The following is a 13,814-nucleotide window of genomic DNA, read 5'->3' as shown; positions in this document are numbered from 1 at the left end:
TTGTGCAATTTGCAACCTCACAAATTGCGGTGCGACTCCACACCGAATCGCTATTTGGTATTGCAATTCTTCCTGGCAAATCGCTTTGCGAGTCGGAAATAGCGATTCGCATGGAGTCGCTATTTCCGAGTCGCTATTTTTTGCGTTCCTACATCTGGCCCCAAGTGTTGGAGCCCATAGTTTAGGCCAGATTCCTGCAGTCAGTGCTATCAAATGTCAGAGGTGCTGCATGCCAAGGCTGTGTAGTCCTGATCCTGCATTGTGCCTCTTTCATCCGCCACCAGGCACCTCTTTCCCTTTAAGGCACTCTTTCAGACATTACATTTTTCATCTTTTCTTGCCTTCTTTGCAAACAAAGGTGAAAAAGAATTATTTATCCCACGAGAAACCCGTAAAAAAAAACAATCATGTACCTTCTCAAACGTTTCACACCTGTGCTGTGGGATAACTAATTATAAAGGTAGTTGTGGTCAGATTTACATGATTTTTGCAATGCCATCTTGTGGATCAAATATCTCACTGGCAGAAAAGCTGAAAACAAATTCTAAACATCTGTGATGTCATAGGTGGACATACTTAATATTAGTTTCAGAAGTAAATTGCATTTGAAAATAACCCTAAAATTCAGTGACTCTTTCTTTATATATTAATTTTACCTTGATGAAATATGCAAGTAGAGGTGGAAGAACTCATGGATTTACACTCTGCAGAATTCTGTGGAGTTACCTAAAAACTGCAAGACTCTGTGAAGTTCTGCGAGGAGTGGAATTTGGTACACTCCCCTGCTCACCCTGAGTTTTAGCGCCAGGAGCCTGACCCGCACTGTACAATCAGTGCGAATGGCACCATATGGCATGCAGGAAGGCGCTACTTTTTTCTGATACTTCTGTAGATTTCCTACTCAAGCTGCAGCTTTCTCAACTTAAATTGCAACTTTCTAAAACAGAGCGGTAGAGATGCGCCTCAACCGCCCACATTGAGAAATCTGACCAGGTTCAGTCCAGTGATCGATTTTTTTGCTTGCACTCACCAACTTAACGTTGGAGAGCTGTGCATGAGAAAAAGCTCTGTAGCGCAGCAGTTGACAACATTTTTACAGAACTTCACACTCTGAGAAGAGCACAGAGTGGCAAAGACTCCACAAACTCCCCCATAGGAGCAGAGCTTGCTGCCCACCCATAATGTAAAGTTACTAAGTCTGTGATGGCACTGACAATAATGCATGTTTTATTAATTATGCCTGAAATTTCAATTTCTGTACACATTAAATGGTCAAGCTGAACTTTACAATTTGTTCATTATTTGTATTTCTCTTATCAGCCGAATGCCACTTTAAAATACATGGGCACTGAGGGGGAAAGATTGTGGGGATTGGTGTAAATAATTTGCTGTGGGTGGATGAGCAAAACCAGGTCTAGTTTAAAGGTGATCATAGTGGGAACTGTGCTTGTTCAAACACATATATGCTGTGGGTGGAGCTCTGCCATCCATTTTGTTCCTTTTAGGTCCTGTTCACACCATCTTTGACTCTAAGAGTGTTGGGTCTAAGTGCTCTGCAAATATACAAGTATAAACCATGAACAGCTGGTCATCCGACACCCTGTCAAAGTAAAAAAAATATGGCTGAGTTATGTACAAAAAGTGGGTTGGGCCTGGTTGGCGCAACTTGCAGACTTATAGGAAATTTCAGTAAAAGCTTGCCTGAGAAGGTAAAGTTCAGCGGGACAAGGCTTCAGGCAGAATCTGAGGAGGTGGCAACATCGTCAGGGAGTTGCTGGATGAAGTTGTGGTGAAGAATTCTACATTTAGACTTGGTCTCTTTTTGGAAGTCTAAAATCTCCAGCAGTACTAAGCTAGAGGTTGTAATCAGCGAAAGTTCCACAAAACCAGATACCACTTTGGTGAGGGACCACTGAACAGAATTTGCTGCTGCAGAGAGGAACGTAGCGGGAGCTCATACAAAGTCATGTCAGCAGACAATGCACCCTGGGTAGATAAACAATTATGTTTTCCCTGGTCTCCTCTCAGTTCTTAGGGGAGGTTATAACCAAAAAAATATCCAAGTCCCAAATTTTTGATGTTGGCTATCTAGTCTCCTTTAGAGACACTACCAAGGGTCCAGGAATGGAAGGGCACCACTTGGTTAGTTAGGACTCCTCAGGCTGGGCCCAGGTTGAAGATGATTAGAGCCTTTTCTGGCCCTGAGGCTCTGATCAAGAGGCCAGCCAGATTTCCCTTGAAGTCACTCTGGTAATCCTGGGTTCAGCAGTAGAACAGGGCTCAAGCAGCATGGCAGGCCTCTGAGGGTTCAAGGCAGGCTTCCAACAGCATAAAATTCATTTCAGGTGTGGCAAAGGACACCTCCAGAGTACACAGCATGTCACAGCATCAGGTAGTCCTCTGATAGTCCTTCCACAGATCCAGAAAGGGAACTGGAGAGTGGGTCTGAGGGTCCCTTTTTTAATATTATGTATTTTTTGAAGTAGGAGAAGTTTCTTAAGGTTTCTCTTTGAGGTGCTTGGAATTTCATAATTCACCTGCACTGGGTCCAAGCTGGCTGCAGCAGACAATACAATGGTGACAAGCTCTTTGTGTGAAGGCAGAGCACAACCTTTTCGGTTGCAAGTGGGGCTGTGCCCAGCTCCTCACCCTCGTGTCAGTTGATGGCCCATTTAGGCACATCTAATCCCTCTATTATGTGATTGTCTGGAAGGAATTCACAATGCCCTACTGTAGGCTGCACCCAGTTATATGACCTAGACTAAATAGCAAAGGCCAGGAAAATGGCACTTTGTAAAAGTGGTATTTTCAAAATTGTAATTTAAAACAATCCCACTTTGCCATTCCAGTTGAGGTATGACTTGGCTTGGCAGATCAGGCTGGACTGTTCCTATTGGCGCAGGGTCGATACTGATTTCCAACTTGGTCCAACCAGAGGTTGCATGGTGTGCAAAATAATGATGGATTAGAATAGGGCCTGAGTGATTTCCTGTGCCAGAGATTAATGAAAGCATTCCATCTATCATTGCGGTGTTTATTTATTGTGTCACCCTAAGTGGGATGTGTTAGACCTGACAGCCTTTGGGTGGTCACCCCTAACTTTGTGCCTGCCTTCCTCCACTTTTATGACCCTGTTTTTGCTGGTTTGAGGACTCTGTGCACTTTACAACTGTTAACCAGTGCTAAGGTGCATATGCTCTTTCCCTTAAACCTGGTGACATTGCCTCATACCCAATTGTCTTATTTAATTTACTTGTAAGTCCCCAGTAAAGTGCACTATATGTGCCCAGTGCATGTAGATTAAATGCTACTAGTGGGCCTGCAGCACTGGTTGTGCCCCCGCATATGTAGCACCTTAACCATGCCTCAGGCCTGCCACTGCACTGCAAGGCCTATGTGTGCAGTTTCACTGCCACTTTGACTTGGCATTTAAATGTGCTTGTCAAGCCTTAAACTCCCCTTTTTCTACAGATAAGTCACCCGTAAGGTAGTCCCTAGGTAACCCATAGAACATGGTGCTATGTAGATAAACGGCAGGTCATATACCTGTGTAGTTCATATGTCCTGGTACTGTAAAACTCCTAAATTCTTTTTACACTGCTGTGAGGCCTGCTCCTTTCATAGGCTAACATTAGGGCTACCCTCATATACTGTTTGAGTGGTAGATTCTGATCTGAAAGGAATAACAAGGTCATATTTAGTATGGCCAGAATGGTAACACAAATTCCTGCTGTCTGGTGAAGTTGTATTTAATATTACTGTTTTAGAAATGCCACTTTTAGAAAGTGAGCATTTCTCTGCACTTAAATCCTTCTGTGCCTTACAATGCACATCTGGATAGGTTAGTTGACAGCTCCCTTGTGCTATTCACTGAGAATACCCCAAACACAGGATGCTCAACCACACCTGCACACATCTGCATACCGAATGGGTCTTTTTGGGATGGGAGGGCGGAGAGCCTGACACTAACATTTGAAAGGACAGTGGCCTGCCCTCACCCAATGGACTGCCAAACCCCTACTGGGACCCTGGCAGACAGGATGATGTGACCCCCCTCTTTGGAGTTGGACTTCCACCCAGAAATAGACAGAAGCCCTCCAAAGACTCCTAATATGGTGGGCAACAGACCACCAGCACTGGCAAAAAGACCACCAAAGTCATAATGCAGCCCTTAGCGTCTAATTTTAAAAACTCTAAAAATTCATAACTCAAGAAGTACCCACCTGACTCGGGTGATCTTATTATCAAAGTTTATATAAAGGTATGTGTTATTTTTATAAATTGGTGGCAGATTTGTTTATTGAGTGTGTGTCTCACTTACTGTACAAGTGTGTGCCTTACATGCTTAGCACTGACCTCTGATATGTCTTACTGCTCAATCACACTACCCAAAAAGAGAACATTTGGGATTTAATTTGTGCCTCTGTGATACCTCTGGGGAGTACTTGGACACTTTGCACATTGTACCTCATTTGGTCCATGTAGGAGGCTGACCTGGTTTGTAATGGGTATCTTGGGTACTTACACCTTATACCAGGTCCAGTTATCCTTTATTAGTGAAATGTAGTAGTGTTCTAGCAGCTTAGGCTGACCGAGGTAGCTATAACAGAGCAGCTTAGGCTGAACTAGGAGACATGCAAAGCTCCTGCAATACCACTATAGTTACACAGTACTTATACACAAGTAAAGACAATACTCAGTGTTACCAAAAATGAAGGTAGTTTATTTGGGTGACACAAGGCCAAAAATATCTTAGAGGCAATACTCCTTCTGAAAATATTGCACACAATACATACACTAGACACCAAAATAAGGTAAGTAATTAGACATAGGATAGTGCAGACAATAGGAAATGCTATAGAATGCAATGGGAAAAATAGGTCTAGGGGCAACACAAACCATATACTAAGAAAGTGGAATGTGAATCACAAATTCCCCCCTAGACAAGTGTAGTGTGTAGAGAATCACTGGGAGAGTAAGAAAACCACAAAGGTGAGTAAAATACCCCACCCCAGAGCCCACGAAAGTTGGAGTAAAGTACTGCAAATTTCCTTAGGACACACTACAAGTCATGATTAGAGTTATTGAATGAACGAAGCAAGACTGCAAACAACAAATGGTGGATTCCTGGACCTGAAGACCTGCAAGGAGAGGAGACCAAGTCCAGAAGTCGGAAGAAGTTCCAGGAAGGCCAGGAGCCCCTGCCAACCTAGAAGAGGGTGCTAAAGAGTCCCCAGTTGGACGAAGACTACAGAAATGCACCAAAGGAAGATGGCTGCGGGTTCCTGTGTGATGCAATGGATGTCCAATGAAGAGATGTTGGACACAGGTGAGTTTTGGCGCTGGATTTGTCCAACAAGCCTTGGTTCAAGCAAAGCCGCAGATTGTGTCAAAGTGCCGCTGCCTGGACTCAGGAGGGACCTGGGGGCCTCAACTCAGACTGAGAAGGCAGACTGGGGCTCCCAACACTGGAGGGAATCCACATATGACCAGTCAGCACCCACGGAGGTCCCAGGACACGGGGACAAAGAAGGTGTGAATTGCGGTTGTTGCAGCACTACAAAAGAAGGTCCCATGCCGCCAGAGGACAACTCAGTGAGTTGAACATCCCAGGATAGAGTGCTGGGGACCTAGGCCAGGCTGTGCACAAAGGATTCTTGCAAATAGTGCACAGAGGACTCAGGAGGTGAAGATGATGCTGTGCACAGGAGTGCTGTCGCAAATGGGGAAGGCAAGCTCTTACCTCCTCCAAATTTGGACAGCAGGACCCTAGGACAGTCTGTGTCGAAGGGATCCACCACCTGTGTTCCAAGGAGCATGCTCGTCACCAGGAGAGGAGTCCAAGAGAACCGGTCGCTGACTTAGAAGGTGCCTGCAAGAGCAGAGAAGTGACTCCGTCATTCCACAGGTGATTTCTTTGGTCCTCCTGGTGCAGGGTTAAAACAGGGAGTCCCTAGAGCATGCACACCATGGAAACTGTTGCAGTTGCTGGCTGTAGCTGAAGTTGCAGAGGAAAAGTAGCCATTATGTATACTTTGTTGCTGTTACAGCAGTTCCTGGAGCAGTCTGTGGTCAATCCAAGATCAGAGGATGAAGTAATAGTTGCAGAGGATTCCTGCTGGATACTTGCAAGTAGAATCTGAAGAGAAACCCACAGGCGAGACCCTAAATAGCCCTGAGAGAGGGATTGGCTACCTTATCAGGTATGGACCTATCAGGAGGAGTCTCTGATGTCACCTGCTGGCACTGGCCACTCAGAGGCCACCAGAGTGTCCCCACACCTTGGAAAACGAGATGGCTGAAGTCTGGGACACACTGGAGGAGGTCTGGGCACGACCCCTGGGGTGGTGATGGACAAGGGAGTGGTCAATCCCCTTATCTTTGTCCATTTTCGTGCCAGAGCAGGAACTGGGGGTCTCTGAACCGGTGTAGACTGGTTTATGCAAGGAGGGCTCCATCTGTGCCCTTCAAAGCATTTCTGGAGGCTGGGGTAGGCTACCCCTCCCCAGCCTTTAACACCTATTTCCAAAGGGAGAGGGTGTAACACCCTGCTCCTGAAGTAAATGCTTTGTTCTGCCTTCCTGGGACTGAGCTACTCATACCCCAGGAGGGCAGAACCTTGTCTGTGAGGTGGCATGAGCTGTAGCTGCAGTGCCATTCTCAGAGAGCTGGTTTGGCAGTACTGGGGGCCTATGGTGGAGCACCCAGGATGCATGGAATTGGCTCCCCAATACCAGATTTGGAATAGGGGGACAATTCCATGATCTTACACACCTTACCTGGCCATATTCTGGGTTACCATTGTGAAGCTACGTATAGGTATTGACCTATATTTAGCGCCCGCGTGTAATGGCTTCCCCGCACTCACAAATTCTGGGAAATCGGCCCTGGATTGCATGGGGGCACCTTTGCTAGAGCAAGGGTGTCCTCACACTTAGTAACTTTGCACCTAGCCTTCAGTAAATGAAGGTTAGACATATAGGTGACTTATAAGTTACTTAAGTGCAGTGAAAATGACTGTGAAATAATGCGTTAACTCTTTTAAGCAGGCTGCATTGGCAGTCCTGTGAAAGGGTTTGTCTGACCTCCTTATGGGTGGCAAAAGAAATGCTGCAGCCCATAAGGATCTCCTGGAACCCCAATGCCCTGTGTACCTAGGTACCATATACTAGGGACTTATAAGGGGGGTCCAGTGTGCCAATTGAAATTGGTAAATGAAGTCACTAGCATGTAGTGACAAATTTGAAAGCAGAGCGAGCATATGCTCTGAGGTTCTGATTAGCACAGCCTCAGGGACACAGTCAAGCACTATTCACAACACATACATTAGGCCACAAACTATGAGCACTGGAGTCCTGACTAGCAGGATCACAGTGAGACAGGCAAAAACATACTGACATACAGGTAAAAATGGGGGTAACATGCCAAGAAAGAGGGTACTTCCCTAGAGTACACTTTATAATGAGTTAGCTTCCTACACATACTTTCTAAATTTGTTTAATGCATGCCTGTCAGAAAATATCACCATTAAATGTGTTTTCTTCCGTAACTGACAGTAAGTGCACATATAATGTTTTTCCTCTGTGACCTCTACATACCTCTTCTCAGGGTATACAAAGTATTGAAATATTGTTCATTGTGCTAGCTGTCACAGTGGCTTGATAAGCTTGATAAGCATTGCACTGGTTTAATAGGGTTAATAGCAAACCATCTGCCAGACTAACTGTAAGGCTTGCAAGCTGTAGGAACTTGTTACCATTATAGGCTCAGTCCTGGGGACCACAAAATGATATGGTAAACAAAATAACAACAAAGAATGTTTACTAAATTGAACTTTCAAAAGAGCAAGTACACCAACAATGGGCAAATTAAGCAGTCTTAATAGCAGTCCAGAATTGTTACAGTCTAAAGAGAATGCTTGTGCCTTGCTTTTTTTCTCACTAACATTTTCAGAACAGAAAAGCAAGCAAAACCACCTACATGGCAATTGTCAGGTCAAAGCAGGAGGCAATGTAATTTACTAAAGTGACTTTAAGAATTAGACCCAAAACACAAAAAGATGAGTGCTAGGTAAGCTACTTCTAGCTTTTTTTTGTTATTGAGAAGGAATTTTCAGTACTTCAGTAAAAATTCCAGGTTTCATAAATTTGGGAATATTTTACCCAGTGTATTTCATTTACAAGAATGGGGGGTATGTAGTGGGTGCATCACTGTCTGAGTGTATCTGTAAGTGAGTGTGTGAGTGCCTGAGTATGTCTGTGAGTCGGTGCATGAGTGTCTGAGTATGTCTGTGACTGAGTATGTGAGGGTCTGAGTGGGTATGTGAGTAGTGTGTGTGTCTGAGTGGGCCTGTCAGTGGGCTCATGGGGGTCTGAGTTGGTCTGTAAGTGGGTGTGTGAGGGTCTGGGTGGAGCTGTGAGTGAATGTGTGATGATCTCAATGGGTCTGTGAGTGGGTGCGCCAGGGTCTGAGTAGATCTGTGAGTGGGTGCATCACAGTCTGAGTGCATCTGTGAGTGGGTTCATCAGTGTTTGAGTGTGTCTGTGAGTACATGCATCATTGTCTGAGGGGGGTCTGTGAGTGGGTCTGTGAGGATGTGAGTGGGTCTGTGAATGGGTGCATGGGTGTCTGAGTGTGTCTGTGAGTGGGTACATGAGGGTCTGAGTGGGTCTGTGAGTGGGAGCATAAGTGTCTGAGTGGGTCTGGTAGTGAGTGTGTGAGTGTCTTGTTAGGTCTGTGAGTGGGTGTGTGAGGGTCTGAGTAGGTCTGTGAGTGGGTGCATCACAGTCTGAGTGCATCTGTGAGTGGGTTCATCAGTGTTTCAGTGCGTCTGTGAGTACATGCATTGTTGTGTGAGAGGGTCTGTGAGTGGGTCTGTGAGGGTGTGAGTGGGTCTGTGAGTGGGTGCATGGGTGTCTGAGTGTGTCTGTGAGTGGGTACGTGAGGGTCTGAGTGAGTCTGTGAGTGGGTGCATAAGTGTCTGAGTGGGTCTGGTAGTGAGTGTGTGAGCGTCTGGTTAGGTCTGTGAGGGGGTGTGTGAGGGTCTGAGTGGGTTTGTAAGTTGATGAGTGGCAATCTAAATTGGTCTGTGGGTGCATCTGTGTTCGAGCGGGTCAGTGAGTGGGTGTGTGAGGGTCTGATTGGATTGGTAAGTGGATGTGTGGGGGTCTGAATGGATCTGTAATTGGGTGTGTCAGTGTCTGAGTGGATCGATGAGTGGGTGTATCAGTCTCTGTGTGAGTCTGTGAGTGGGTGTGTCGGTTTTTGAGTTGTACTGTTTGTGGGTACATCAGTGTCTGAGTGGGTCTGTAAGCGGGTGCCAGAGGGTCTGAGTGGATCTGTGAGTGAGAGCATGAGTGTTTGAGTGGGTCTGTGAGGGAGTATGTGAGGTTTTGAGTGGGTATATGAGTTGGTGCATGAGTGTCTGAGTGGATCTGTGAGTGAGTGCATGAGGGTCTGAGTCAGTCTGTGAATGGGTGCATGCAGGTCTGAGAGGGTCTGTGAGTGGGTGTATGAGTGACTGAGTGGGTCTTTGAGTGGGTGTGTGAGAGTCTGGGTGGGTCTGTGAGTGGGTGCATGAGTGTCTGAGTGAGTCTGTGAGTGGGAGCATGAGGGTATTAGTGGGTCTGTGAGTGGGTGCATCAGAGTCTGAGTGGGTGTGTGAGTGAGTGTGTAAGAGTTTGAATGGGTCTGGACTGTGTACATGAATGTTTGAGTGGGTATGTGAGTGGGTGTGGGAGTGTCTGATTGGATCTGTAATTGGGAGCATAAGTGTGAAGGTGTGTGAGTCTGAGTGGGTTTACGAGTGGGTGTGTGAGTCTGAGTGGGTCTAGAATTGGGTGCATGAGTAGATGAGTTGCCTTTGAGTTGGTGTGAAAATATCTGACTGGATCTGTGAGTGGGTGTGTGAGTATGAGTGAGTCTGTGAGTGTGTATGTGAGATGATGAGTGGGTCTATAAGTGTGTGTGTGAGTGCCTTAGGCCCTGATTTATACTTGTATTTTGTAAGTTTACGCCGCTTTTGCGTCAAAAAATTACACTAATGTGGTGCAAAAAAAGTATAAATCAGGGCCTTAGTTTGTCTGTGAGTGGGTGCATGAGTGGTTCTGTGAGTGGGTGTGAGAGTGTCTGACTGGATCTGTGATTGGGTGAATGAGTGCAATATTTCAAACACAACAGAATGGATTTACACCAAGAAAAGGAACAGGCTTCTTCTTGGACCAAAAGCTACCTTTCTGCCAAATTTGGTGTAAATCCGTCCAGCCTTACAGGATGTAGTCATGTCCAAAATCTCACTATGAATTACAATTGCAAAATGACATTTTTTACCCCCCCCCCCTTTTTCTCAGCCCCCGCTTGACGTATCACCCCAACGTGATTTGGCGACCACCTTCAACTGGGCCATAGAGTCATCCCATTTCTATATCACTGTTGGAAAGTGGATTAATGGTAAACCCAGCTCAACCCTTGGTATCTAGGCAATGAGCGACAAGGCTTAACAAGTGTCCTCAGATCCTCAGAGAGTCTAAATCAATTCCTTCAATCCTCCACAGATCCTATGCAGAAACCAATCCAAACTATGATATACCCTTCGACGTTTTGACCCCTCTGTATCTTGGGCCACATCACAGCTCCACACTTGGTCTTCATCAGGACTAGTACGATGGGAGTGCCTTAGTATGTCCTCTGATTCCTCCACTTTTTTTATTTGTCTATTTATGAGGGGATCAAATCTGATTCTAAAATGCCATTTCCCCCACACATCAGGTCTCCAGTCAACTCCAATGCACTCCTCATTCATCTGTGAGCCTTTGAAAAACTGAGCGTTCGCTACTAGTCCTGATGAAGACCCATTGTGGAGCACTTTTTCTCACACTATCTTTCCCTCGGTGTGTTGGTTTTTAGATGGGTTGTCCATAAAATATATTAAATTGATATTTATGTATAAGTAAATGAATGAATATGTTTATATTTATATGAATAAATAGTGTGTCTGTTTTCACCTATGTTGTTCTATGATGTATAAATAACTTGTTGTTCTTTCCCCGTTTGGGCATTGTTGTATGTAATGATTATTTTCTACCCAGCCCGGTCGGGTCTTTGGGTTACCCTCTGTGGTGTATAAGTACTCTTTTGGCCATGTGCGGCAGGAGTTGGACATGACCTCTCTGCATGTAAGAATAGGTGTGAGAGGGTTATCTGGGGTAAGAGTGGCTGTGAGAGTATCTGGGTGTGACAGTGCGTACATCAGTGTTTTAGTGGGTGTGTCTGTGTGTGTGGGTCTGTGTATGGGTGCATGAAAGTTTTAGTGAGTCTATGAGTGGGTGTGTGAGAGTCTGAGTGGGTCTGTGAGTAGGTGCATGAGGGTCTGTGGGAAAACTGGGCTGATTGCAGATGCCCTCTAACTTTTTGCCCCCATTTCTCCCTTATACTGGTGTTTTTCTGGCCCTGATGGTGCCCTGGGTCCTGCCAAACAGTCCCAGCACCTGTGCTCTGATCAAAATGGATATGCAAATTAGGTCATTATAATTGGCTGCACCAACCTACCTATAAGCCCCTAGCATAAGGTAGCGCATGTAGGTTTAGGAGCCCCAGCATAGGTAGTACACCCATAGGTGCACTGCTGTAGTGCCCAGTGTCAATTTCATGGCAGACCTGCCTTGCTGGCTACTTTTAAGTTAAAGTTAATCCCAAATTCAATTTTGGAATTAAAAGTACTTCCAAAGTCCCAAGCTACTTTATTTTTACATATAAGCAGCCCCTAAGGTGTGTACTAGGTACCCCAAGGGTTGGGTGCAGTACAACTATAGTCAGGGACTTTATAAAATATGTTTTATGAGCCCTGGTGAGGGAAAAATAGCTAAATTAGTTTTTCCCCATTATAGTGAAAGGGCTTCATAGGCTAACATGTAGAGACTTCATTTTAAAATAGTGAATTCTTATTTTCCATAGGAAGGAGCTAAATATCACAGTTTAGTATCAAACTAAAAGTTATAATAAATCCAGCAACTAGTTACTATTGATTTTAATATAACTTGTACCTAGAGCCCTATAGTGCCTTTCTCTGATTGGTCAGCCTCTGGCAGCCTGACTCAGTCTGCCTTGATGACGTGAGAAGTGGCCTGGACTGAAAAAAAGGAAGCATCTGGTGGGAGGAGATCTACCTCAGCAAATGGTAGAGCAGGATCAGGGGAGAGCAGCCAAACTAGACTTCAAAGGAGGGGAGGACATTTGGGACAGTCACTGCACCGCCCCCATTTCCTGCAGCCCCAGACAACCAGATGCCTCCTGATTGAATTAAGGAAGGGGTGTGTTAAGGGAAACTTAGCCACACCAGTGGGTGGGCTCAGCCAGATCTGAATGCTGAGGTTGAATTTTTGCCATCTTGGATTTTGGAGGAATGTTACTCCATGGGATTGATTGTTGCCACACTTCCCAGGAAGTGGTAACTCAAGAGGGTAGTGGCCTGCACACGATTAGACAGAGGCCTCCCCTACTTTCCACCCTAGTTGCAAGGATAAAAGTGATAGAGCTGCACCCCACCTCATACCTCTACAAGAAGCAAGACAAGAAGAAGAAGGACTGCCCTGCTGGACTCCTGGCCTGCACCTGGACACTGCACTCAAAAGGACTGCACCAGCTGCACACTTGGGCTTCACCAAGAGGAGGAGCACCTCAGAACTTCTGGAACCATGAGGTGAGTTGTGGATACCTAAAGAACCTTAGTAGAACTTCTGAACAATGATCCAGAAGTTTGGAGAATTTTTGAGCACCTTTGGAAAAAAGCTCCATACGTGGACTGACCTGATGCCCTGAGTCAAGCCGGCCAACGTCAGCCGAGACCCGGCCTGACTTGTAGAGGCAATCCAATGACGTTGCATCACAATTGACTTGCTGTGGAGGGTCGTCTGGCATCAGAGAGAAAAACCTCAGAAAATATTTCTAAGTCTGAAAGTAAAAAGCTGGCCAAGGCTTCCCACACAGTGGATCCGTGGAGGGCTCCAGGGAGGTTGGCTTCAATTTTAACCTGGTCCCAGATGAAGATTTCCATCCTGAAAAATCATCTAAGTCCAAACGAAGATTTCCTTCACCTAGGCCTCCTGTGATGCGTATCCAAAGAGGACTCCAGGGAAGTCCGCTTAGCTGGTGATTTTGTCCCAGTCCAGAAAATCTTCAAGAAAAAGACTATGGTCGTCATTATGACTTTGGCGGTCTTCTTTAAAGACCGCCAAAGCCACAGCTGCCAGAAGACCGTTAGTGCTGGCGGTCTTCCTTCCACCATATTACAGGTACTGCTAAATTTCTGCCACACTTTGGGAAGAAAACCAGCAGTAGTCGTGCTGGCACACGGAGGCGCTGGGGCAGTTCCACCACCGGCCCGACCCACCAGAAGGACACCTCCCACCATATTATGTGCAATAATACAGCCTGGCCGTGTCCTGCAGGTGGGGCGCTGCCAGAGGTGGAAGCGCCCATGCCTGACGACTGCCTCCCTGGACCAGATAAGTTGATTGTCCAACAGGGGAGGGGGTGGGAGGGTGGGGAATGTTGTATGTGCATGTGTTAGTGTGTGTAGTCTGCCTGTATGCATGAATGTGTGTATGAATGGTTGTATGCCTGTCTAAATGTAGAAGTGAGTGTGTGTATGCATGTAAGTGTGTATACATGTGTGTTTGCGAGTATGAATTTTGTGGTGAATGTGTGTTTGTCTGCATGTGAGTATGCATGTTTGTATGGGTGTGAGTATGTGTGGTTTAATGTGTGTATGAGTGCTGAGGTGAATGCGAGTATGGATGTGTGTAAGTGAATGCGTG

This window comes from Pleurodeles waltl, chromosome 2_1 (genome assembly GCF_031143425.1).
Source record: "Pleurodeles waltl isolate 20211129_DDA chromosome 2_1, aPleWal1.hap1.20221129, whole genome shotgun sequence".
Taxonomy (NCBI): Eukaryota; Metazoa; Chordata; class Amphibia; order Caudata; family Salamandridae; genus Pleurodeles; species Pleurodeles waltl.
The sequence above is the reverse complement of the archived record's forward strand: the minus strand, read 5'-3'. Positions refer to the sequence as shown.